The 23890-nt window shown below is 45.4% G+C and overlaps 1 long non-coding RNA gene across 6 annotated transcripts in view; it reads right to left on the bottom strand.

The window, feature by feature from the left end:
• LOC104862462 overlaps positions 1 to 23890 on the bottom strand; it is a 41315-nt gene extending 17425 nt beyond the window's left edge. Inside the window, exons 1-5 of one of the 6 annotated variants that reach the window (XR_780351.2) lie at positions 23857 to 23890; positions 23170 to 23315; positions 19631 to 19839; positions 8765 to 8839; positions 8054 to 8649 (exon numbers count right to left, since the gene is read on the bottom strand). This is a non-coding gene — a long non-coding RNA (uncharacterized LOC104862462). The other 5 variants (XR_780352.2, XR_780350.3, XR_780349.3 and 2 more) reach the window with 5 other exon arrangements.

Below are 23890 nucleotides of genomic sequence, written 5' to 3' on the forward strand. Positions count from 1 at the left end.
CTTCCTTCCTCTTCTTTCTTTCTTTTTTCTTTATCCCAGCACTGGAATCAAACTGAGGACCTTGCAGTTGCAACTGAGCTAAATCTCCCACCCTTGCCAGTATTTTTTTATCTGATAAATTTTGCTAACTTTTAAAATCTCTCTTTCTAATGGTACTAGATTATCTACTTTTAATTTTTTCTTGGCATTGAACTGATTGGATAATATGGATTCTCTCTTCTTGTAGCTTTTATTTTCTGAGATTCGCCATTGCTTCCTGCCTTCTGTCCCCACCCTCCGTGTTGTCCACTCCATCTTGTCTTCCCAGACCCATCAGCTCCTGGTGTGTGTAAGAATGGGCGTTTGTGCAGTGAGTGGCGAGTGTGCCTGGACTCTGTGGAAAAGATGTCTCCAGAATATGGACAGCCTTGCTACTCCCCATCTCCGGGCAGCTTCAGAACCAATTTTAATTGTCTTTGCAGGAATCTCATTTTTTGAAACCCAAATCTTAAATCTGTCTCTAGTTTTGCAAAAGTGGTGTTTAATAGATTTCCCTCATTTGTTTCTTTTGACATTTGGAAGAAAAGGAGAATACTTCTGTCACACACAAACTTTTTCATATTGGAATTCCAGAAGTGTTCTTTCCCAGAGGTCAATAATGTGATTCTGTAAAATGAAAGAGTTGGCTGGGTCTTAGGGTAGGGAGCAAAACCCACACACACCTGGCCAGCCCCACCATGGCCTTTCATTTGACATCAAGCTGGCGTTGTTCTACTCAGAACTCAGAACTGCTCCTTAGAGTCCCATACCCTCCCCACTTCCTTGAGTCTTGTTTTCCTCACTTATAGAATAGATAATATAGAATAGAATAACAAAGTTTGAACTCACTTTTTTCAAATATCACATATTATAACAGATGTTTAATAATTTGGCAAGTTGATTATGAAATTTGAATCAAGAAATCTTTATTCAAATCTGAAGGTAGAATGGAATACATTAATTACTGATGAATAACATTTAAGGGTAAAGGAGAAAGACAGTGGATTTAATGTTCTAATTATACAAAATGTTTATAAAAGTAATAACTTCTTTCTCTGTCTTCCTGGAAAAAATCTACGACTAGAGTTCTGGATGAGCACAGACACCTGCGTTCCTCAGCCATCTACCCTGCAGTGTTCCCGGCCACAAGAAGGGCATCCGATTACGTTTCCCTTCACAGAAACCTGCATACAAAGACCAGTCTCCAGAGCACAGCCTGAGATCCACACAATGCTGGTGAATATTGCTGAAATGTAAGCCTTTTCTTAAAACGAAAGCAAGCTATTATCAGTCCCTTTCCCCTTATGAGGGTAGATAGAAGGGTCCCAGTAAATCTACATGTTGTTATCTTCTGTGAAATTGCTTATATTATTCTTTCCTTCCTGAATCTTTCTATAGAAGACTTTCAGAATAAACACAATAAAGCAGAAAAATAGAAATATATAAAATAGAGTCCAGGAAAATAAAGAAGAGAGCACAATGAAAAGGGAAGTTAAATATGAACGTGCAGTCTCTCCCTTATCAAAGGCAGGAAGTGGTGGAGTGTGTCATGCATCTTCTTGGCCACACAGAGGGATTATCTTCCCCAGCCTCTCTTGCATGTAGGGTCCTTTGCTGGAACTTCAGCTGATAGGAAGTCAAACATGCAGTCCTTCTGGTTGTGGCCCATAAAAGCTTTCTGGTGTGTTCTCCACAGTCCCTCTCCCTACCTGACTGGAGAGACAGGACCATGGTGGCGCTGGACCCTGCTCTGAGGAGGGAAGAGTCTTTGTTCTCCTAGGGTTTTCAGTGGCTGCACAGCGGATGGGTGCTCTGATTAGTCAGCTGAGTCAAGCTGAGGCATAAATTGTGATTGTGTTTAAACCATTGATTGATTTGGGTGGATGTGTTACTTCAGTTTGGCATAACCTAAATAATACATGTGACTGACACAGAACACAAAAAACCTATTTTTAACAGTAGGAAATAGACATCCACCCAGCAAATAGCAGTTTGAGACATGGCTGGCTTTAGAACTGAGTTGTTTCTAGTTTTCAGCACTAGAATGGTTCCCAGCCCACAAAGGCCAAGCTCTGAACACTCAGGCATGGTTGCCTGGAGCCTTGGGAAGCTGTTGGGGGAAAGGGGTCCTGCTGAAGGACATCATCAGCTCAGAAACATAGGACTGTGGCTCAAATGTGAGGAACCCACAGAGCCATGAGTCACTGAGCTGCAATGGGAAGAAGAGCTCTGAGCAGACCACAGTCTCACTGTGTAGTCCAGGCTGGCCTCAAACTCATGGTGACCCTCCTGCCTCAGCCTCCCCAGTGCTGGGATTATAGGCGTGCATCACCATGTCTGGCTGGGCCGAGTTCTTGAGATGATGAACATCTCTCCTGAACTCTACAGGAAATCCTGGCTCCACAGAAGTGGCCTCACCCCACCTTGCCTTGCCTTGTGTGCCTCCCACGTTCCTTCCAAGCTGACCTAGCACAAACCGCACACCATCCCAGTGTGACCTCGCCGAGGGACATCCAACCCCAGGGAAGCCGAGGAAGGCTCTCCTGACATTTGCATATGGGGACATTAACTTGAAGTCCAGCAGATAAAGTTCAACTCCTTTAACGGCGAGATTCCACTCCCCATCCACTCTTTCCCAGAATCCTACAGCAGCCTCTTACGTGGTTGTCCTGATGTCTCCCCCATCCATATCTGTCCTCAAAGCCTCCTCTGCTACCTTGTCCCTAAAGATGGGAAGCTTCCTCAACACTAGGCAGGGAGGTGTGTCTGGCAGCACATGTGAGAGCTTAGGCAGACGCCTCATCCTCTCTGGAGGGAGGGTCTTGTGAATTAGACGTGTTGGGTTTATAGCCATTAGTGTCTGAGGTGCTAAGGAATCTTTACAACTTTCACCAGGTCACAGACCCGGTGTTGCTCCGGACACTTCTCCCTCCAAAAACTCCACCTGCCCTTATGAAAAACTACGGATATGCTCACAATAAAACTGATCTCAGTGAATAATTAACTGAGACAAAATGGAAATGGAAAGATCTGACCCCATGGCAAGAGAGTTTGAGTGCAGTGCTGAACTCGTGTGAAAGGCACAGCCTCACGTGGGAGATGACCTGGATTCTCCTGCCAGGAAGCCGCTGGCTGGGAATTACAGGAGAGCAAGGAAGGAGGGCTGAGGTTTGGGCAGGCACAGCAGGAGCAGAAGGAAGCGTCTCAGAATCAGAAAGCATGCACCGTTAGGTCTGAGGACGGAAGGAAAGCGCAGGACAAGAGTGAGTGGTGGGTGCGAGGGAGTCGCATGTGGAGTAATATTCTGACCGCGGACTCGTGAGCCTGTGACCACCCAGATCAGATAGTGTGTATCTGACTTCAGATTCCAGGCTGTGAGGGGAAGAACTTGGGCTCCTCGAAATATCCTGTAAGTTATTTCTGAGTGTTTCGGTGGGACCCCTTTTCTGCCCTCCAGGTGACATCCACAGGAGCCAGGCGGTCTCGCCCGGGCCCCGTGTCTGCTGTAGACCCAAGAGTTGGAGTCCACGCCTTACGCAGTTTCTGCGCTCACCCCTGCACAGGGCTTTCAACCATGTGCAGAGCCGCAGCTCCCAGCCCACACAGGCGGCTCAGTGATTCAAGAGGCCAGAGAGGAGGGCGTTCCTGTGCTGAGAGCTCCAGTGCCGCTCTCTGGGCTCGCCTGTCCTTTGTAGACACCAGGGACAAGGGCAGTCTGTCTGGAGTGCCCAGCTGGCTTGATCAGCACAAATCCAGTATGACTCGTGGGCCCCAAGGCGAGATCACCAGTGACTCTGAGGAGACTCTGAAGGCGCAGACAGAAGTGCCAGACACGGACCGTCCAGATGCCTTTCAGGGCCCGGGACTCGGCACAGTGCAGACCTCCTGCCACGGTCCCACCCTGACCTGCTCGGCCCCTCCCCCTGCCATGGCACTGTGCCCTGCCCAGGCCACAGAGCTTCTCCCTCTGCGCTGGCAGCTCCCGCCACCTCTGGGGGAAGTGCTGCACCCCTGTGTGGCCTTTGGTGGTAGTAAACCTCGTTAGTTGTTTTTTTCCAACTCTGTGTAACCACAGTATGTATAAGACATGGATTCTGCAAGTAATCAGATGTGATTATGGGTAATGAGGGGCATTAAACTGATCATTTTCACTTTTTTCATATATTTAGCTCATCAGACATCAACTGACATTGTACTGATCTGTCTTTTGCCTTGAGTTTTGTACTTTTGGTTGTTTTTAATGAAAACATCTTTGTTCTGAGATATTTATGGTCAAACTTATCTCTCATCATTTTACTCTTAGTCACTTATTTCCTAGATTTTAAAAATCTTCTTAGAGGCTGAGTTAAGATTTATGCTTTTACGACCTAGTTCCCCCTTCTCCTTTTCTTCCCCCGCACCTCAGAATGGAGGACTGAACCCGACAGTCTTCACACTGAGAGACATTCCTAGCTCTTCTTTTATTTTTTATTTTGAGACAAGATCTCACTAAAGTGCCCACAGGCTTGACCACAGGGTCCTCCTGCCTCAGCCTCCCAGAGACCTGGACCACCACACCTGACCTCCTTTCCTTTTTAAACTAACTCTGACACTTTTCTTTTAACAACACACTTTTTTCTGTTTGATGTCACTCTTCCCGTGTTTTCAGTTCATCATTGGCCACTGCACATTTTCTGAGCTCTACAGGATCTTCTCCTGTTGCAGAAAGGTAGGGGGCTCCACTGTGGAGGAGAGGCCTGTTCTTATTTGTCACTGAGACACAGAAAAGCATGGTAATCACAGTGCAGAATAAAGAGGCAGACAGAGTCCCTCAGTGGGAGTCACGTTGGACAGAAGGCCGACGCAGTGCGACAGAACCAGAGTAGTGCATGGTGCTGCCATGGACCACACTGCAAATGCTGCGGGTAGCGTGAGGAAGGCTTATTGCTCATGCTGGGCAGAGAAGACAAGCAGACCTTCTAGACCATGCTCAGCTCCAGCAAAATTCAACACTCTCTAATCTGCTTGCCTCCTTTTCTAGCAAAGAAAGCTCCTTCCAGAGACCTCTGGCCTCCTGAGAACCTCCTGTGTGCCCCTGTCTGACTGTGTTATGCTGCACATGCTCCTCTCATAGAAAGGATAAAATCCACTTTTGAAAATAGTCATAACACTGTAAGCGCAGACCTCACTGGGTTAATCAGTATATAGCCTTCACAGTGCATTGTTCCAGACACGAGCAATTCTGTCATCTTTTTAGCATCAAGATGGACTTGTGATTCTCTAATATAATCTTTGTTTCTTCTAACATCTGGAATTCACAGACTAATTCTGGTGCTTTTCCCTGCCCTGAGATATGGAACCAACCATCCTCCCAAGGGCACTGCTTACTCTAGAACCGCTTTAGAAATCACAGGAGGTAAGTCTACAGATATTTATCCTACAATCGGACTGAAACTCAGCAGGACGACAGAAGATATATCCATGAGCCCAAATCACTGTAGGATCAGAACAGGAAAAGCTGCCTTTAAAAAGTACCCATAGGTTCTTATTGACACTTTCGATTCACCTCTGTGTTAGCAAATTCTTTTGCCTTCCTCTAATTAAAAATATTAACCCTTTCTTCAACTTTTGAACAACTAGTTTTCTTCTTTTCATTAATGTTAATAACCATAAAAAACTATGTCACATGTCTAAATTTCAGTATTTCCTCCCAAAAATTGAAGAGACTTCACTTCTTCCCTTCTTTCCTGACTATTAGCTCAGCCATCCTAAAAATGGCTCCACAGTGTGGGGCCCATGATTCTTTGGTCAGCATCACCATACCACCAATATTTGAAAAGAAAGCAGTTCCAGCCTCCATCAAGGGGAATCCCAAAGGAACTGAGTGTATGATAATTAGATCCCTGTTTACTTAAAAAGTAATTTTAAAGCCAGGCATGCTGGTGCATGCCTGTAATCCCAGCACTTGGGAGGCTAAGGCAGGAGGATCGCTACCAATTCGAGGCCAGCTTGGGCTCCATAGTGAGTTCAAGGCCAGCCTGAACTGCATAGTGATACCTGGTCTCAACACTACCACCACCATCACCACCCTCCAAAGTAATTTTTTAAATGCAGTGTTTCAAAAATAATCCTTTATCAATGTTCTCCATTTGTGCTCCCCAGCTTGAATTTATTTTATATTTTCTTTTCCTAGGGCCGTTGGACATTTATAGAGTGCAATTTTAGTGGTAAACTATCCTTTCAAAGCAGCCCTTGGGTGCACAGCTGGTTCCTTTGCACAGGCCTGTGGTAGTTAACAGGTGTTCACATCTCTTCCAGACCTGTGCTCAGGAAGATCACATTCACAGCTTGGAATGAGCACAGAGGAAATATTTACACCATGGAAATCAGCAAGCCCTATAACTCAGGACTTTCTACCTAGGGACCTCAAGGTTAAGCATTTAACAAGATGACTCTGGGTGCACAATTCAGTTTTCCCACAACCGTTAAACATGTCAAACATGAAATGGTTGTTGACGTCCAGAGCACTGCCACATGCCAAGTGCTACAGTTGCGGATCCCCACTTGGGAACTTACATAGACCAGTTAGCTCTTATAGCTTCAGGTAGCTTCTACAGTATTTACTGGGTAAGGGTCCCAGGGACCAATCTTTAAAAGACAAAAATATAATTGGATTACAGTTGATTTTAGCTATTGTGTCCAAGGTACATTATATTTAGCTATCCGCCAGATTCAAGTAACTTCCAGAGATGTTTGATCCATCTCCTAAAGGTTTTATTTCCATAACAGACAAACAGAGAATTCATTAATTTCTGGTTATTGACATTACTGGGCTAACAGCCAACTTTCGTATGAGTTAATACACACCATGCTTTCCCTCAACCATTCTGTGATGATCTTGAATCTTCCGAGCCCTGCAAGCTCTGAGTACATGGGCTGGCTTGGCCAAAACCAACGAGGCTGAAGGGACAACAAATTTCCTGCCTGGTCTGGATGGGGATGGGCCAGGAATTTGTCTCCCTTACCAGGGTTCTGCTGTGTCTTTCCACCCTGTCCCCACCCTGCCGCTGGTGTTCTTTGGGTTGGTATGGCCTCAAATATCTCCCACTGGAAACTGTTCACACTAGGGCTTGTCATTTGTTGTTCACGTAGCACCTGAGTTTAGGCGAGAGGAACATTTCTAGCTGAAGGTTTTGTCAAATTCCCCTGACTTCATTGGCACTTCCACATAGCTATGGTGTGCCCATGTGACTTCTGGCCTCACCCTCCAGCTGCCGTGGACAGTACTGGGCCTGACTCCTCTTTCTGGGTGCATGGCATTCTGGGTCTACTGTTCTTCCCGATTTCTGAAATCTCTTCTCATCCCAGCCCCACTCCTTGAACACGACTCCCTCTGACCTGGCCCCTGAGTCTGCACATGCTTTATGCCTGGCCAGGTCTGGCTGTGCTCACTCAAGGACAGAGCAGTGGCCTTTTGAAGCTCTGGGCATTGTCTGAACTTGGGCCACACCAGCTCGCAGCACCAGACTGCTCCTAATGGTCTCCTCTGTCCTATTCCTGAGTTTCCTCTACCCTAGTACTGTTCATTTCACATCCTTCCACATTCTACAACATTCTGCTGTCTTCCTCTGGGTCCTCCTACCTGTTACTAAGGGACAGTTTGGGGTAGAGTAATGTTCCAATTCCTTCCCTGTCCCCCATGTCAGAAACCACATCAAGCCAGCCATGAGCCTAGGTCCAAAATAGATTTAAAACACTTTTGTAATGTAACATTGAAGACACCCCAGGCTTTTCACCAGTTTTCAATTTATTTCTCTAAATATGTTTTTGGCTAATATTGTTAACCATTTCTATGTAGCTTTTTTTTTTTTTTTCAATACCAGGGATGGAACCCAGGACCTCGGTTTGAGAGGCAGGCACTGAGCTAAATCCCTGGCCCTCTATGTAGCTTTTAGTTTGGGTTATTTCTTCAAACCAGGAATTATTTGCATAATCTTCTTTTTATTTCCAAGATGATACATTTTTATATTCTTTTACTGTGTCATCATTTTTATTCTATTATAATATAGAGAAAGTGTGAGGCCTTATGTATTTTGTTTACTGGGCAATATGCAATATTGCTTTGTGGGTTGGTGAAATTTATGTATCATTTGCACTTTCCAGTCACTGTTTTCTATTTATATTCCTAGTTTTTTTCCAAATTTATCTATTTAATATAGGTACGTATAATCCACTGATTTCAACTGCTGTTCGGGATTTTGTGACTTTACCATAACTGATCCACTTATTCTTCTGTTGGTAGACATTCTGGTTAATTCTCTCTCTCCTCCTCTTCCAATTTCAATAATGATTCATGGATCAAATTTATGTATATTTCCTTTCCCTATATATTTTCTCTAGGCTGATTTCTAAAATCCTAATTGCTTGAATATAGGTCATACAATATTCTGCCTTGCTAGTGTCCCCAGACTGCACCCCAAAGATGTTGCAATAGTTTATAACTTCTCATCAATAGCTTATGAGAATTTTCCTCACATTCTTGCCAACACTTGATAATTGTTTTTATTTTTGCCATTTTGATGGTTGTGCAACATTAACTTTTTTGTGTCCCTGAAGAAAGGCATAAATCTGCAGATTGAAGAAATTTGAGTCCTAAACAGTATAAATAGAGATAAAACCATACTTAGTGGCATAATAGAGAAATTTCAGAATACCAATGACAAAGAGAAAAAACTGTTTTAAAAAAGGGAAAATACAATTTACTTACAATGGAAGTACAGTATATTGATGGCAGATTTCTCAAAAGGCAGTGATGGAGGAAAATGGTGGAATCTTCAAAGTGCTGAAGGGGAAAAACACTGTCAAACTAGAGTTGCATATGCAGTTATTCAGCTCCCAGTTATGCCCCCAGTGGTTGTACCTGTGCATTCCCAATTGGCCTCCCTGCCTTCTTCAAAAATAGGTAGTGCACTTTGGCCAGGGCATGAGTAGGTATCCAAAATAAGCAAATCCTAGAACTTCAAGCCCCTTGGCCATGCAGTCAATCCACAGAGCACACATATCAACAAAGAGAAAAGCTCAAGACATGCTATCCTTGAGACCAGCTCAACCTCAATGTCTCCATGCCCTGGACAAGAATCTTTTGTTTCTGTCTTTTGTATTTGAAAGTCCTGACAGGAAGCTTTTCCAGAGATAAAAACAAATGAGGACAAGGCCAAACAGGGCAAGAGAAAACAAGAGAGAGACACAGAAGTGCAATTTAAGGATTCCATTCAGAGCTCTTTTATTTTTCTTTCAAATTATGGAAGTTGTAGGAATGTACTGGAGGGTGTAGTTCAACCACTGTGAAGAAAGAGAGACAGAAGCAACCACAAAAAGCAACAGATAAAAGCATTGCCCATCATGAGTAAACTTTGACAGACTCCACCTACTAACAATCTTCCAAGTCAGAAAGTAAAGCAGCTCATATTCTCTCTGCACACTTTTGCCAAAAGCACAGAAAACGTGTATCAAAGTGTCTTTGTGTTGCACACCTATGTTCTCTTTATTCAAACTAAAGACAGTGGAGTCCCTTACAATCACAGAGTTCAGCCCTGGGAAAGCCCTTTAGTCCAATCCCTTTGGTATATTGATTGGCGAATCAAAGATGATGTTGCCAGTCAGGGATAGATCAGGGGACAGGCCTGGATCTCCCTCCCCGAGCCACCTTCACTTCCCTGCCATGCCCTGTCTGCATTCACAGGAAGGAAATTTTGGAGAGGCTTTGCTCACATACCTAGTATAACATTCTGCCAGTAGTGGTGGGCACTTTCTAGTTGCTCAGCTATCTACGGTGCCCTTCTAACCTCTCCTCTGCCCTCTCCGTATCTCCTCTCCTAGGAAGTTCTTGGATTTGATACCAAAGCCCTGTCTTTGTTGCGGAAGGCCCCTCTTGCCGGACACCAGAGGAGCCAGCCATTCCTCACATCACTGTCAAACTCAGACGGAGTAAGGGAAGGTGGCTTGGAGCAGACAGGACATTGCTGTGTGAAATCAAATGTGGCCTGGAAATCTGGATGGGCTCTGCACCTAACCTCACACCTACTTGAGTTCACACTCTGACATATTCCAAAACACAAAGGAAAATCCAACTCCCCAAACTGAAGCTTTCAAAAGACAGTGCGGCAGAACAAAAATCTCAATCTAGTGGTAAAACTTGACTAGATTTTCCATTAAGCTTTCTCTGGTCTCTTCCCAAACCTTTACCTTCACATCTCTTATGCTTTGGCAGTCTTTCCCTCCTACCTGTCTGACCTAATTCCAAAATCCCCTGCCTTTATCCAGAGCTCTCTGACTCCACTGCAAAACTGCAATGCCTCTTGGAAAGGAGGAGGTCCTTGTCATGGCAAACATTGCTCAAGTCTGCTCGCCTCGGGGAGCTGTTCGTTCGGCTCCAGTTAATTCACAGCGTGCGTGGCTCTCTGTCCAGAGCATGATGAACACTCCTTTGCTCAGCATCAGACGGCTCCAGGACATCTCCATATCAGTAAATACATGGGCAGCAGCGATGCAGACACAGGTGGGCAGGCCCCTGCCAGCCAGCAGCCACACTGCAGTCCTGCAAGCGAATCTTTCCATCTCGACGTGCTAAACCTTCAGACTCCAGCTCTACCTCCTCTGACCTTCACAGTAAATTTGTGGGGAAGGCAAAGCAGAAATCACCATTTCACACACACACACACACACACACACACACACACACACACATGCGCGCACACCAGGGAAACGAGGCACAGATGCAGTAAAGTCATGGAAAGCCACAGCCTAGCTTTGTCCTCACAGTTACATAAATCCATGTCCCTCCTAATAACCAGTGTTCTTTTCCATTCTCCTGAAAACGTCTTTGAGTCATTGCTTTTAAAATGCCAATAGTTGGAAAACTGATTAATTTAATATTTGCTCTCAGGTTGAAGGTATTAAAATTAATAAACTAGCCAAGATTTAGTCAGCAAGAAAAAAATATCCAAAAAATCAAATATATGTTTTGAAATCAGATAATTTTAATCAAGATTTTTATTAAATCCAATTATATTGACGCTAATATAGTCCAATAAAATATTATTTTATAAACAGTAATTATGGATAAGGCTTAAATAGACATATTCATAGATATGTTGCTCAGGGCAAAGGGAAAATGATTTGTAATGTCCAAAAACTTTAGTGCAAGCCAAGCATGGCCAGGTATAAGGTTCCACATGTCTGAAAGTTTAGTCAGTCTGGGAGGCTGAGGCAGAAGGATTGCAAGTCTGAACCCATCTGTCTAAAGAATAATAATAAATAAAAATTGTAAAATAGTTAAATAGATTATTACGTGAAAACCAGTTTCACCCTCATGAGACAAAGTACCTCGACCGTGAGAATTAATTGTGGCACAGAGGCAAGGACCATGCATCCTATCATCTCCTTCGATTCTCTGGTTGATGAAGGGAGAGGCTGCAGTTCACCCCACATCCATCCGCCATTGAGGAAGGACTCTAACATTTCTGCTGCTCTGTGCAAATGACATTAGTTCACAGCCTCAGACTGGCCTGGCTACTGTTTCTCATGTGCTTTATTTCCTGAGAGCTGGATACGTATAATCATTTTTTTTCCTCATTAAGTTTATTGGTGCATTTTAGGTATACAGTACAGTTACATTCATCATTAGGCTCTTGTACGTTTACGTGACAGGTCTTGGTTCTCATTTTTTCCTCATACCCCCGCCCTCCCTTCACCCCCTCCTCCCTTCCTTATTTACTAAAACTTTATTTCCATTTTCTCATATTTTTTGGATACATATAAATTCAGTATAAATACTGTCCCAGCAAAGCACATTTCCTCCATCCTCCCAGGAGAAAGTCCCTGTGGAGCATGGTCCACATCAGTCCCATCCCAAGGAAGTTTAGAGTGTTCTGGAAAGGAGCTGCCTGAAGAGCCAGCCTGGCCAAGCTTTGTCACCAGTGTTTCCATTGCAGACACTCCAGTTTCAAAGGCAGAGGGGGAAGAACTGGAGTGAACTGCCAGTCAAACTCCTTCCAACCATGTCCTGTCAGTACGACTGAGCAAAGGGGTAACGGGGAATGGGTTCCATCTCTCTCAGAGCACAGGATGAAGGGAGGAAGCCACAGAAAGGAGAACACTCTCTCTGTCTCTCTGTCTCTCTGTCTGTCTCTCTCTCTCTCACACATACACACACACACACACACACACACACACACACACAAAGGCACATTTGGGATTATATGTTCCCACCTCTTTCCTTAACTCCTGAGATCCTTTGACCAGAACCCCAACAGCTCCTTGAACAGAAACAGACCAGATGGGAGGAAAGATGTCCCATGGGAAGCTGGTTCAAGCCTTGATTGAAGAGTGAATTACAACCATGGAGCCAGGATAGGGACTCAAGAGGTGTGTCCATCAGAAAATAAGCAGATTCACACTCAGTGACGCTCTCACCACATCCAAACAATGGCATCATGCAGAGGTGTGTCCATCAGAAAATAAGCAGATTCACACTCAGTGACACTCTCACCACATCCAAACAATGGCATCATGCCCATCAACAGGCATGTTAGAATCAGCTCTATCCTGTCCTGCGCAAGTGACGCTCTCACCACATCCAAACAATGGCATCATGCCCATCAACAGGCATGTTAGAATCAGCTCTATCCTGTCCTGCACCCCATGAAGCGGCCTCCTGGAGGATAAGACCAGTGCACTCATTAAAGCAGCCCGTGTGAATGACGAATCCTTTTGGCCTGGCTTGTTCACAAAGACCCTGGCCAGTGCCAGTGGGAGCTACATCCACCTTATCGGGGCTGGTGAACACTAGGAGAGTGCCCCATTGCCACAGCGCCCCAGAGGGCAGCAGAGGCAAAGGAAGAGGAATCCAAGAGTCTGATGATGACGTTGGCTTTGTACCTTCAGACTAAACTTCTTTTGTAACATGTTCTATAGGAAGAGGAAATCTGTGGCTAATAAAAGAAAAAGAAGAAAAGAAAGAGAAGAAAAAGAGAGGAAAAAGGAATCTCATCATTCACAGCAACATGGATGAGCTGAGGACACCGTGTTAAGTGACATAAACCAGACACAGAGAGGCAAGTACTGCATATCCTTGCTCATATGGAGAAGCTGAAATAGATGATCCAAAAAAAAAAAAATGGAGACTAGAATAGTGATTTCCAGAGGCCAGAAAGGGGAGGAGAGGGAGACAGAGAGAGGTTGGGTAACAGGATTCAAATCCAATTGAACAGGAGAAAGAAGCCCCACTGCTCTGTGGCAACAACTTTGTAATGAAGCAGAAGAGAGGCATCTGTGGGCTCCAAAGAAATGATACCTGTTCAAGGAGATAGAAATAGGTTTGGAGGGAGAAGGCAATGAAATGTGTATGAAGCCCAGGGCAATTAAAATGTGGAAAGGCTGCAGTACAAAAAGCTATAAATCAAGATCTGTGAATTTGAGTTGTAGAAAATTGATGCTGAGGTCAGAGGTGTAATGGGCTGGGATGATGAGTAAAGGCAGGGACAGCAGGGTCCTTCCTGGGAGCTGGAAAGTAAGGACACTGGCCAGATGGGTGGGCGCAGGGAGCCTGGGCAGAGAGCAGGCTGGGGTCTCTGCGCCTGTCCACCCATTCATGGAGATCCGAGAGCAAATCAGATGTGACTGCGGGTCTCAGGGAGAAGCTGAAGCTCAGGAAGATAACGCAGTTGAGATCCCGAATAACATGCGATGCAGCTGAACAGAGGAAAAAAAAAAGTCATAGGGAAGAAGCACAGGATAATCTTCAAAGTGAAGTTAGTGAAAGAGTTACCAGGGAAGTCAGATGGTACCAAAGCCCACGTTAACAGGAAGAAAGCAGACACCTTTTCATATGCTAAGCTGAACAGTGAGGTGTCAGCAGGTATCAGCTGGATGAAAAACATTGCGCACACTTGGAAAATGATTGTTTACTGCTTTCTGCCCTAGTTGAAAATAAATGCAAGAGAACTGGGGAAGCAGCTCAGCGACAGTGCCTGCCTGGCAAGTGTGAGATCCTGAGTTTGATCTGCAGTACCAAAATAGAAAGAAAATAAAAGCAAGGCTTACAGCTGGCAGTGAAGATCCTGAATGACCTCCATCAGCAGAAATCTAACTCTCTGCCAAAGGACCTGAGTCAGAACTACACACTGGGAAAGAAAGACCAGAAAGTTGTCTGCTGAGGAAGAGGGGGTGCACAAAGAATCGGTACGTGAAAACATACTGTGAAAACTTGCTGGCTCGCCATCTGAACAAACAGCCCAGGGCACCAGGCAGTTTCTTCTTGATGCATCAAGACTTCTTTCTGGAGAGAAGATGGGATGCTGTCTTCTGCCACTTCTTTTGTGGTACTAGAGATTGAACCCAGGGCCTGCACAATGAGTCACATTCCTTAGTCCTTTTGTAAGTTTTTATTTTGAGACAAGGACTTGTTGAGACACCAAGTAGCCCAGTCTAGGCTTGCATCTGTGGTTGTCCTGCTGGGATGGCAGGCCAGTACCCAGCTGAGGTGCTGCCTTCCTCAAATGGAAGTTGCAGGCAGCAAACCCAAAGGCTGATGTGCTTCAGAAACTAGAAAAATAAAACCAAATCCAAGAAGTTCTATAGTAACTCCCACCAGTACATGGCAGGCTGGCTTCCAGCGACCTTCCTTGTGGATACTCTGTTTCCCATGCCTTTCACTTGTTCTTGCGGAAGAGGCCTGCAAAGGGTTCCACTGTGAATGGACTTCCACCTGGCAGGTGAGAGAGATGTGAGGTGTTGGGGAAACTACCCTCCAGTACAAAGGTGACTTAGATAATAACATTGCCAGAACATCTATTGAGTCCCATGTCAGTCCCACATCCTCCTAGCCATGGTGGACACAAAAGGACACCTCCATCTCATCACTGACCAAATGTGTTTGCCTGGACATCAATACAGGCTGAGCATAGGCTGCCACCTGGGCCAAGGAAATGTTTTCAGTATCTCATAAATATCTGCCTCAGATAGTGAACATGCTGTGGCTTCATTAGTAACAAATAGCCCCAAAGCTCTTTCTGCACTGAAGGAAGATTTGGTAGTGCCGACATAAATAACTTCCCATCTTTATCAAGAACATCTGTCATTAACTCACCACAAAAAGGAATTTCACCACCATCAGCCACCTGCTCAAACAGGGACCTGGACATGCTTTCCTCTTTTCTTTCTAGTGATTATACAACTCCTAACTATGGAAGGAAAAGGGACATAGACACTTGGATCTCCTTGCCACAAGACAGCACCTTCTTTCTGGACCCTAATTATGAGTGATTATCTAACTCCCTACAAAATCCTACAGCCTTCAAGTTGTAGAAAGAAGTCCGTTATCCTCTCCAAACACCACAGGGTCCTTGGGCTTCCAGCCTCAGATTAGGAATGGGTCCTTGAGAGAGTCACGTATGTTGAAGTCAGCAGGGAGGCCACTTTGGAAATAGAACTTAGCCTTAAGAAATCTTTTTTATTCAAATTATTCAAATCCAACAGATACTGATTTACTGTGAAGTGATCACCACTTAGGCTGTAACCTCCCTTTTTCTTCATTTCTTCCCATCCTATTTTATGTATCATTAATGTCATCGATATATAATATCATTTATAATGTAGCTTATGCAACTGGGATGGATTTCTAGTGCTATATCAAATACTCTTATGTAAATTTGTTTAAAAATAAAAGGTATAGGAATAATGATCATAAATGTTTGCAGTCCTCTTTTGCTTTTCTGTACTTTGGGTAAAAATGGCCAGTTGATAAGAAGTTGAACACCAACTTGGGGACAGATGGATTGGGGAAAACAAGTAGTCACTGAAATGCCAGCAACTAAACCCAAACCTATATATAATGTCATGCCAAGTAGTACCCATATCAATTCAGTAAGCCATTTAGAAAATCACTAAAAGGATTCTGTCAAACTCTGCCTTCCATTGTGAAATTGTGGCTTGTCAGGTTCTTGAACTCAGTGGGATCCTTCTCCATACAAAGTTAAGTCAGCATAGGCTCTAGAGCTACCCTGGGGTGTGGAGGCTTGGCCTGCCATCCTCTGACACCACCTCCTCTCATCTCATGTGGTGGCATCTCCAGGTGTCCAAAGGCTCTGCCACCTCAGGTTAGACTTACAGCTTGCACGTGGTAACAAAAAGTCGGGCTCACAGCTTCAGCTAATATGGGGGGCCAGGAGTGGCCACTCTTACTTACAATTGTAAAATAACCCTTGGTGCAGTGAATGCTGAATAAATTATTGTTATAACTGCACTTAACCAACTGTTTCTGCAAGTGTACAGCTGTGTTACGGGTAAGAAGACTATGGAAAACCTCTCCAAATAACAGCTGTGCACTCTGCCTCTGAGTCAGCACTGTGTCTTTGTTTGTTTGTTTTTGCACTGGGGAGCAAACTCAGGACCTTGCACTTGCGAGGCAGGCAGCAGAACCATTGAGCCAAATCCACGGCTCCTCAGCACTGTGTCTTTGTCCATGAAGGACACTTCATTTTACTTGAGCAGAGACAGTAAGTACCTGTTCATGGTGTCAGTGCTGCGGATGGGCTTCCACATCTCTGCTGTTACAGCAGCTGCCCAGCGGACATTCAGAGAGTCATTGTCCCTGGTACTGCACCTTCTCTCCTACCTGGTGCAGTGGTTGGAAGTCCCCAAGGGGAAACCCATAGGCAAATTTCATCTTGAATCTTTTATTTGCTGGAAAGATTAGACTAGGCCTTTCTCCTATTCTTTTATCTTTCATCTGAACTAATACTAGTTCCTAGTTTAGATGTAGGACTCAGATCTAAATATGATCTAACTAAGTTGTAGGCAAGGGGACAAAGTGACAAAATGTTGTCTTGAATTTTAAATAAATAAATAAATAGAATTTACAAATTCGTGAGGATTATGATTAAAGGGTTTAAAATGGTCTCTTCATAATCCCACCCTCTGCCCTCATACATCTGCCCCCCACCCCCACGCTCCACCACTGTTGTGAGCAAGCCAAGTCACCTCCTGGTTACAGAGAAAGTCAAAGCCCCAGGCAGGCATTGCCTCAGGCTCCCACCATGCCCTGCAAACCACCAGATCCATACTCTTCTCCTCCGGTGGCTGTGTCTCACTTCCCCTTCCTGCTTCACAAGTTCTAACTTTCTCCACCTCCTTCACACACCAACCCTACCACCCTCCCAGCAGCATCTCAGGCTGCTCAGGGGTCCCAAGTCCACACCCAGCACATGCCCTTCGTGGTCACGCTAGACCGAGGGAACCCCATATGCACTCTGGGACTCCTGTTCCGCACTTCTCTTTACTCCACACAGAAAGCACTGCCAGGTCACCAGCAGTACCTCTGACCTCTCAAATCATCTATGCTTTTTAAAAGTTATTCCCACAAAAAACCAATAAGCAAACATTCACTCAATCAACAAGGATTTATTGAGCTCTTACTAGTGCTGGAAACGGGATGGAGCAGTAGATGGTTGCTGGCAGTGGCTGCATCCATTGTGAGGAAAGGGGAGCCACGAGTTTAACAATAAGTGAATGAGGTAATCCCAGAAGGTGCTAAGTGCTACAAGGACCAACACAACTAAAGTGGATGGGTAGAGTGACTATGGAAACAGTGCTGTCTTCAAGGGAAGCGTCTCTGGGATGGCAGGAAGCTGAGAACCTGCACCTAGACTGTACCAGAGAATCACAGGAAGACAACAGCAGGGCCAAGCGCTGAGTGTACATGGCACACACTGTCCACACAGAGGAGGGAGTGGGAAGAAGACCTCTTGTGTGGCCCAGCTGGGTGAGGAAAGGCCTTCTGAGACATAAATTTAAGTGCTGGACCTGGAAGAACAAAGAGCCCAGTCCTCTCTAGGGCTGGGCATGGCTCCCTTCCTTCATGGGGCTCTGGGGAGCAAGGCACTGGGGGCTGGGGTTTGTGGGGTCCACTACATCTTTACATTTCATCCCACCGTTCAGAGCCCATAACCAAATCAGCTAAGTATGGGCTAGAACAGGCTGAAATGGCTTCTGGAATGGACACAGATGGAGCCGGCATAGAGATGGCTCTACTGCAGCCTCTGGCCTTCCTGCTGCCAACTGTGCACTGAGTAGGGAAAGTGGTCGACAGGGGGCTCCTCTAAGCCCACTACTAAGGACACGTTAGACCTGTGAAGAAGTTAGCGTGGCTAACTTCTAACTTCTAACATTCTAGAATGAGCTCGTTGGCCAGGTCCTTAGGGGTGGAAATGACCCCAAACCACACGGAGAGGGGCTCATGATTAACAGGCCTGGGAAAGAAATGTAAATCCAAAGATATTCTCCCAACCTGAGCTCCCCAGCTTACACACAGACACACAGACAGGCACACCACACACCTGCACATACACAGTCCATAGGGCACACGTGACCTGAGGGTTTTCCCTCTGACCTGGCCAATCTTTCCCCACGGGGCATAAAGAATGTGGTGAAGGGGTGGTGCAGGGTGAGGTGTTGCTCTTGCAGCCCCCATCAGAGCTCTTGTTCGGGATCTAAGCCCTTCCCAAGTCTGGGGACACAAAGAATGGGAGCAGGAGCTCAGAGATGGGAGGTGAGCCCATAGCCCTGCCCACTGCTGTCCTGTTCCGATGCCCTCCCCATGGGTCCTCTTACATTGAGCGGGGGGGTGTCTGGGGCTGCTTAGCTTTCCTGATTCAGCTGTCCTCTTCCTTGTGGCCAAGTTCCTATCCTGGTTTTCTTAATCCCATGACACCACGAGACACAAACACAGAGGAATAGTCAGGGAGGGTGCTGAGAAGCACCAGGCCTCAGTCTCCCCAGCAATCAGGGCTACGCTGGAAGTGGAAGCTCTCTACGCTCTCTCCTAGTCTCGTGAAAGTGCCCAGGCCATGTGGCTACATCCTGAAGGGAATGAGTAGGAGGGCAGCAGCCCTGTGTCTACGTTCCTCAGGAAATGGGAAGAGAGGACAAAGCAGCTGAAGCCAGATAGCTTGCTCAAGGCCAGACAGTTTGAAAGAAGCTGGTTCTATAGTGACACAATGTCTGGTGGGACCAAGTGTAAACAAACCCTCGGAAGGTCAGTTTCACCCAGTCTGGTCCAGGAGAAGTTCACAAAGGCTTTGGGAGGCTCGAGCCAAGGCTGAGGAGGATGAGGGGTTCCTCCTCACCCGTTCTCTGATCTGACACAGCACACTGGCTGCACCTGACATGCAAATTTAGACAACTTCTATCCCCTTGGGTTTCTCTACTTTGCTGGATTATATGGCAGCCTGACCTTGCTTGTAAGACAACTTGGAGCTTTGCCTGTGGTCCAGTACCAGGAGCTCATTCAGGAGGCCAAATAGCAAATGAAGGGTGCTAGGAAAGAGAGAAACCCATAGGGAACTAACTATAAAAATGGTTAGGATCAAAAACCACCAAAAGCAACAGGATGCCAGGCATAGAGGGGAAAAGGGCTCAGAAGGCGCCACATAAGCTGGCATTGGGGCCACCCCTCCCTGCAGACCCAGTGTTACATCTTGGGGAGAAAGGATGGTAGGTGACGCAGAAAATCTGAGCCACAGCGCTGGAGGCCAAGGACTGCTGCTGGGCCACCAGCCATAGACACCCTTCTCACCTGCAGGCGGGCAGCCCTGGGGCTCCCTGGCTGTGGGGACCATAGGCATCAGCATGTGTATGCCCCTGCATAGCACTCGAAGTCAGGCAACTTGCCAGAGGAAGACAGATGGCCTGGGATGAGGTGAGTGCAGGAGCTGAGGCCATCGACTCATGGGACTCTCCTCCTGTCACTTCTTTTTGGGGGCAGGCTTGCTTCTCCTTTTCAACCTGGTTTACAAAGAGAAAAAGGAAAATTCACAACATCAGTACATGGTTCTCTTCTCTCTTTCTCTCTCTCTCTCTCTCTCTCTCTCTCTCTCTCTCGTCAGTTAATCTAATTCAGAATATGTACACTACTTTTGAGGTTCTTTTTCTTCTAGGAAACCAGCTTTAGAATTCCTCTCTTTAGTTTCTCAATTCTGGCAGTGTCTGGCCAAAAAGATAGTATTTTTTTCCTGGACTGAACATAGGAAAGACATTCTTTGAAAGTTCTTTTACTTTATGTACAGTAGTTGTTTCTTTTCTGGTTACCACTGCAAATAATTTTGAAGCACAGAAAAACACAAAGGGAATGGAAGTACACTCCACTCTTGGAAAAAGTTTTATTACCCAGTGACATAAACAAATGAACATACAGCTGTACACACAGTGTGCCCAGTTACATTATAAAATTGTGACCATATTGACATGTCTCTAATTTGATGGGGAACAGACTATGTCCAAGAAGGAGATCAACAACATCCAGTAAATTCACTACAAATATGTGGCCCCATCCTTGGTCATCCCAAAATAGGAAAACGATGGATCACAATAAAGCCAATCCTCACATAAAATGTCTTACTCCTGTTATAGCACAGCTTGAAAGGTTAAACCCTGTCCACAGAGCAGAACAGATAAGCAAATGGCTCAGGCCGAGGTACCATTAGAGGAGGAAGAGTTGTAAGAACTTGTCCCGTACACGTAAGACTATTGTGTGACTGTTCTTGAATGTAAATAGCTCCCTCCATGAGCTAATAAGGCTCCACAAGGCCTTGAATGTGGCCTGGAGCTGAATTCAGCATGCAAATCTATCTCTAGAGCTTTGGTAACTATCTCATAAGTATCAAGGTGCCACCTGTATGTGAGGGTCTTGGGAAAGCACTGCCACTGTAATTCTAATAGCAATTAGAATCTCCATGATTACTTAAATCCCAAGCCTATTCATGCCCACACTGGTCTGAGGACAGAGTATTTCAACCAATGAATGGGCCATGAGGAAAGATGAGCCACATTGTGAATGAAGATTTGAAAGAAGCACAAGAATGAACTGACAATCTAACCAAGCACCTTACCTGGCTAGGCTCAGACCTAATCCCTTTTAATTATCCTCATACCCAATTTGGCAAGGATTTAATAATATAAAATAATAATTATCTAAAACATAAATGCTTTGATCAAAATAGCAGTTCAAAATGTATACAAAAAACACAGGCACATAGATTGAAAAGGAAAATATAAAACTGGCTCATTCACAATATGACTGCCAATGTAGAAAACCCCAGATTCCACAGTCCAAAAATCTAGAATAAGTTTACAAAATCACAGGATGCAAGATTGATAAATAAAAATAAATTATACTTTTTATATACTTGCAATGAGCAAATAGAAGCTGAATTTAAAAAGATACTACTTTTAATTGTCACAAAGCATAAAATAAATATAAAACAAACATGTAAAAGCTTATATGATAAAAACCAGCTAAATAAATGGAGAAGTGAGTTAAGTTCTTGCATTAGAAGATTCAGTGTTATTACAGTTCCCTAGTTGCCCCCAAACGAGGCTAAATATGGGTCCTTTGAAATGCAGTATGGAAGGTCTTTTCTATCTTCTGATTATTACAGTGGTTCAGGCCACAAGACTTTTATTGCATCATATTAATTTGGGCCAAGCACAATTACATGGGAATAAAGTCCAGCCAGAACCTAGTGTCCCTGATGGAGAACAAGTACTTTTTTTTTTTTTTTTCTTTTTTTGGTACCAGGGATTGAACTCAGGACCTGGGGCTTGTGAGGCAGATGTGGTGCCACTGAGCTAAATCCCTGACCCTGAGACCAAGTACTTCTTAAGGCCTGGAAAGAAGGAAGCCCAGCAGACCAATTAAGACCAAAGCAGAAAGTCCCTTTTCCAGTCATTTTAGCCATGCCAACCTTAAAGGTGGCAGATAGGTGGCACATAGCTACAGTCACCTCTCTAAGATCAAGCCTGCTCGACATGACACACCCAAGGTGACAAATGACCAGACAGAAAAGACCAAATACTCTTATGAGCCTGTCAAGAATCCCAAGTACCTTTGAGAAGAAACAGAAGGATCCAACTACAGGTAAGCTACCTACTGTTGAACACCCTTTATACTCATACCTCTGCATCTTTTGCAATAATCCTTACTGCCTTAGCTGACTATTGTTTACACACCCTTCAGATCCTCGCCTACTTAAAAATTTGTTTTAGATTTATCTGCAGGAAGAACTATAAAACTATACCTGGGAAGAGACAAGGACCTTTCTCAAAATATAACAGATCAGTTGTTTCAGCACAAGTGCGCATCAATCTTGGGCTTAGAATTTGTCCTTTCTATATTTAGTTGGTTTATCCTCCTGATGTTTTGTCTAGTTCAACTTACTCTTCAGTGCCATTTTTAAACTAAGATGGGAGCACCTTTAATGTTCCTATGGTTGTACTTCTCCAAAATAAGGGATGGGGATTTAGCTCAGTGGTTCTGCCGCCTGCTTCACAAGCACAAGGACTGGAGTTTGATCCCTGGTACCAAACAAAAACAAAAACAAACAAACAAAAAAGGCCAAAATGCCAACTGCTTATACCCCTACCTCGCTACAGATCAGCAGGCCATCTGTCTACCCCTGCCCAGCCACACAGAAGGCTCATAGCAGCCCCTGAAGATCTCTGAGATGGGGGTGGTCAGTGCCACTTTTGTATGGAGATAGGTGGCTACAACAGAATTTAACATTTAGATCAGATATTCACACAGTTTTACAAGACTATGCTGCTATCCTGCCCAATCTTCTCCACTGTGTGCCTTGACCAGCTAGGTTCTAGACCTACTTACAGATAAGCAGAGGAAACCTATGCAATGCTTAAAGATCACTGGATTTTCTTTGTTTGTCGTGTTTTAAATAATGAGTCTGGACCGGTCTTGGCCTGGATTCCAAAATCTAAAAGGCTAGAGAAAACTATGGTACCAACAATGTTCACTAGATTGTCAACTAGATTCACTAGACAGTCAACAATGTTCACTAGATTGGTCCAGGTGGAAAGCAAATGTCTAGCCCTGGTTCTCATGGCTAGCCTTCCTCACTTGGCCCTGGACTGCTGTAATTCTCCTCTTGACTCTTGGCCCGTGCTTCATAATGTCATAATTTCTCTCGTGTCTTCCAAGATTCAGCAGCTATGTATCAGGCTCATAATCATCCAGGGATCCAGCCCATTCTTCCAGAACCCAGCCCCAAGGGCCCAAGGCCTCCTGCCAGCTGCTGGAGCAGTTAGAGTTCTGGATTCCCATACATGTAGGGGCTATGCCATCCTCAGCAGGAAGCAGTTCTAGGAGAATCGACATGGTCAGCCTTCAGCAACCCATAAGGAATTATGGGAATCACGTCTCTCAGGAGGTAGTTGAAGCAGAGGGTGAGAAATTTCTGGAAGAAGGAGGTCTGAAGGGCAGAGGGAAAAAGAGGAAGCTGGCTCTCCAAAAGCCACAGAGCGCACCCTGTTCTAACAGCTGGGCCGGCCGGTGCTGGGAAAGCCAAAAGGGTGCTCTATCGGCTTCCGGGAACCAAGATGAGCTCTCACCAAGAGCACCCTCACCTAACACTAATCCGTGCCTGGGATGCCTGCACCGGAGGACATCCTGAACACCCCAGACGGACCCCAAGTCCGCTATAATTAATTAAAACTCATTTACAATTGTCTTGATCCCCGCCCCCATGGGCTTGGGCGCCTCGACAGTTCCTCAAAGGTCCACACCCGGACAGAAACTGCCCTCCCACAGAAAGGGCGACCTGCCCCGACAGGGTGCTTCGCCCTGCAGGCTCCGAGCGCTGCTCCCTCCCCGAGATCCACAGAGCTCCGAAACCAGAGCTCCTCTCACCTCACTCCCACCCCGTCAGGGATCCAGGCACCAGTCTGAGCTCCCTTCCACCTCAGCGCCCGCTCGGCTCCCGGCGCCGCCCACCCCCGGGCCCCGCTACTAACCTGGGCGGGACGGGGCGTGGCTACCAGAACCTAG

Source organism: Fukomys damarensis, unplaced genomic scaffold (genome assembly GCF_012274545.1).
Source record: "Fukomys damarensis isolate Sample0158 unplaced genomic scaffold, DMR_v1.0_HiC HiC_scaffold_12, whole genome shotgun sequence".
NCBI classification, from domain to species: Eukaryota; Metazoa; Chordata; class Mammalia; order Rodentia; family Bathyergidae; genus Fukomys; species Fukomys damarensis.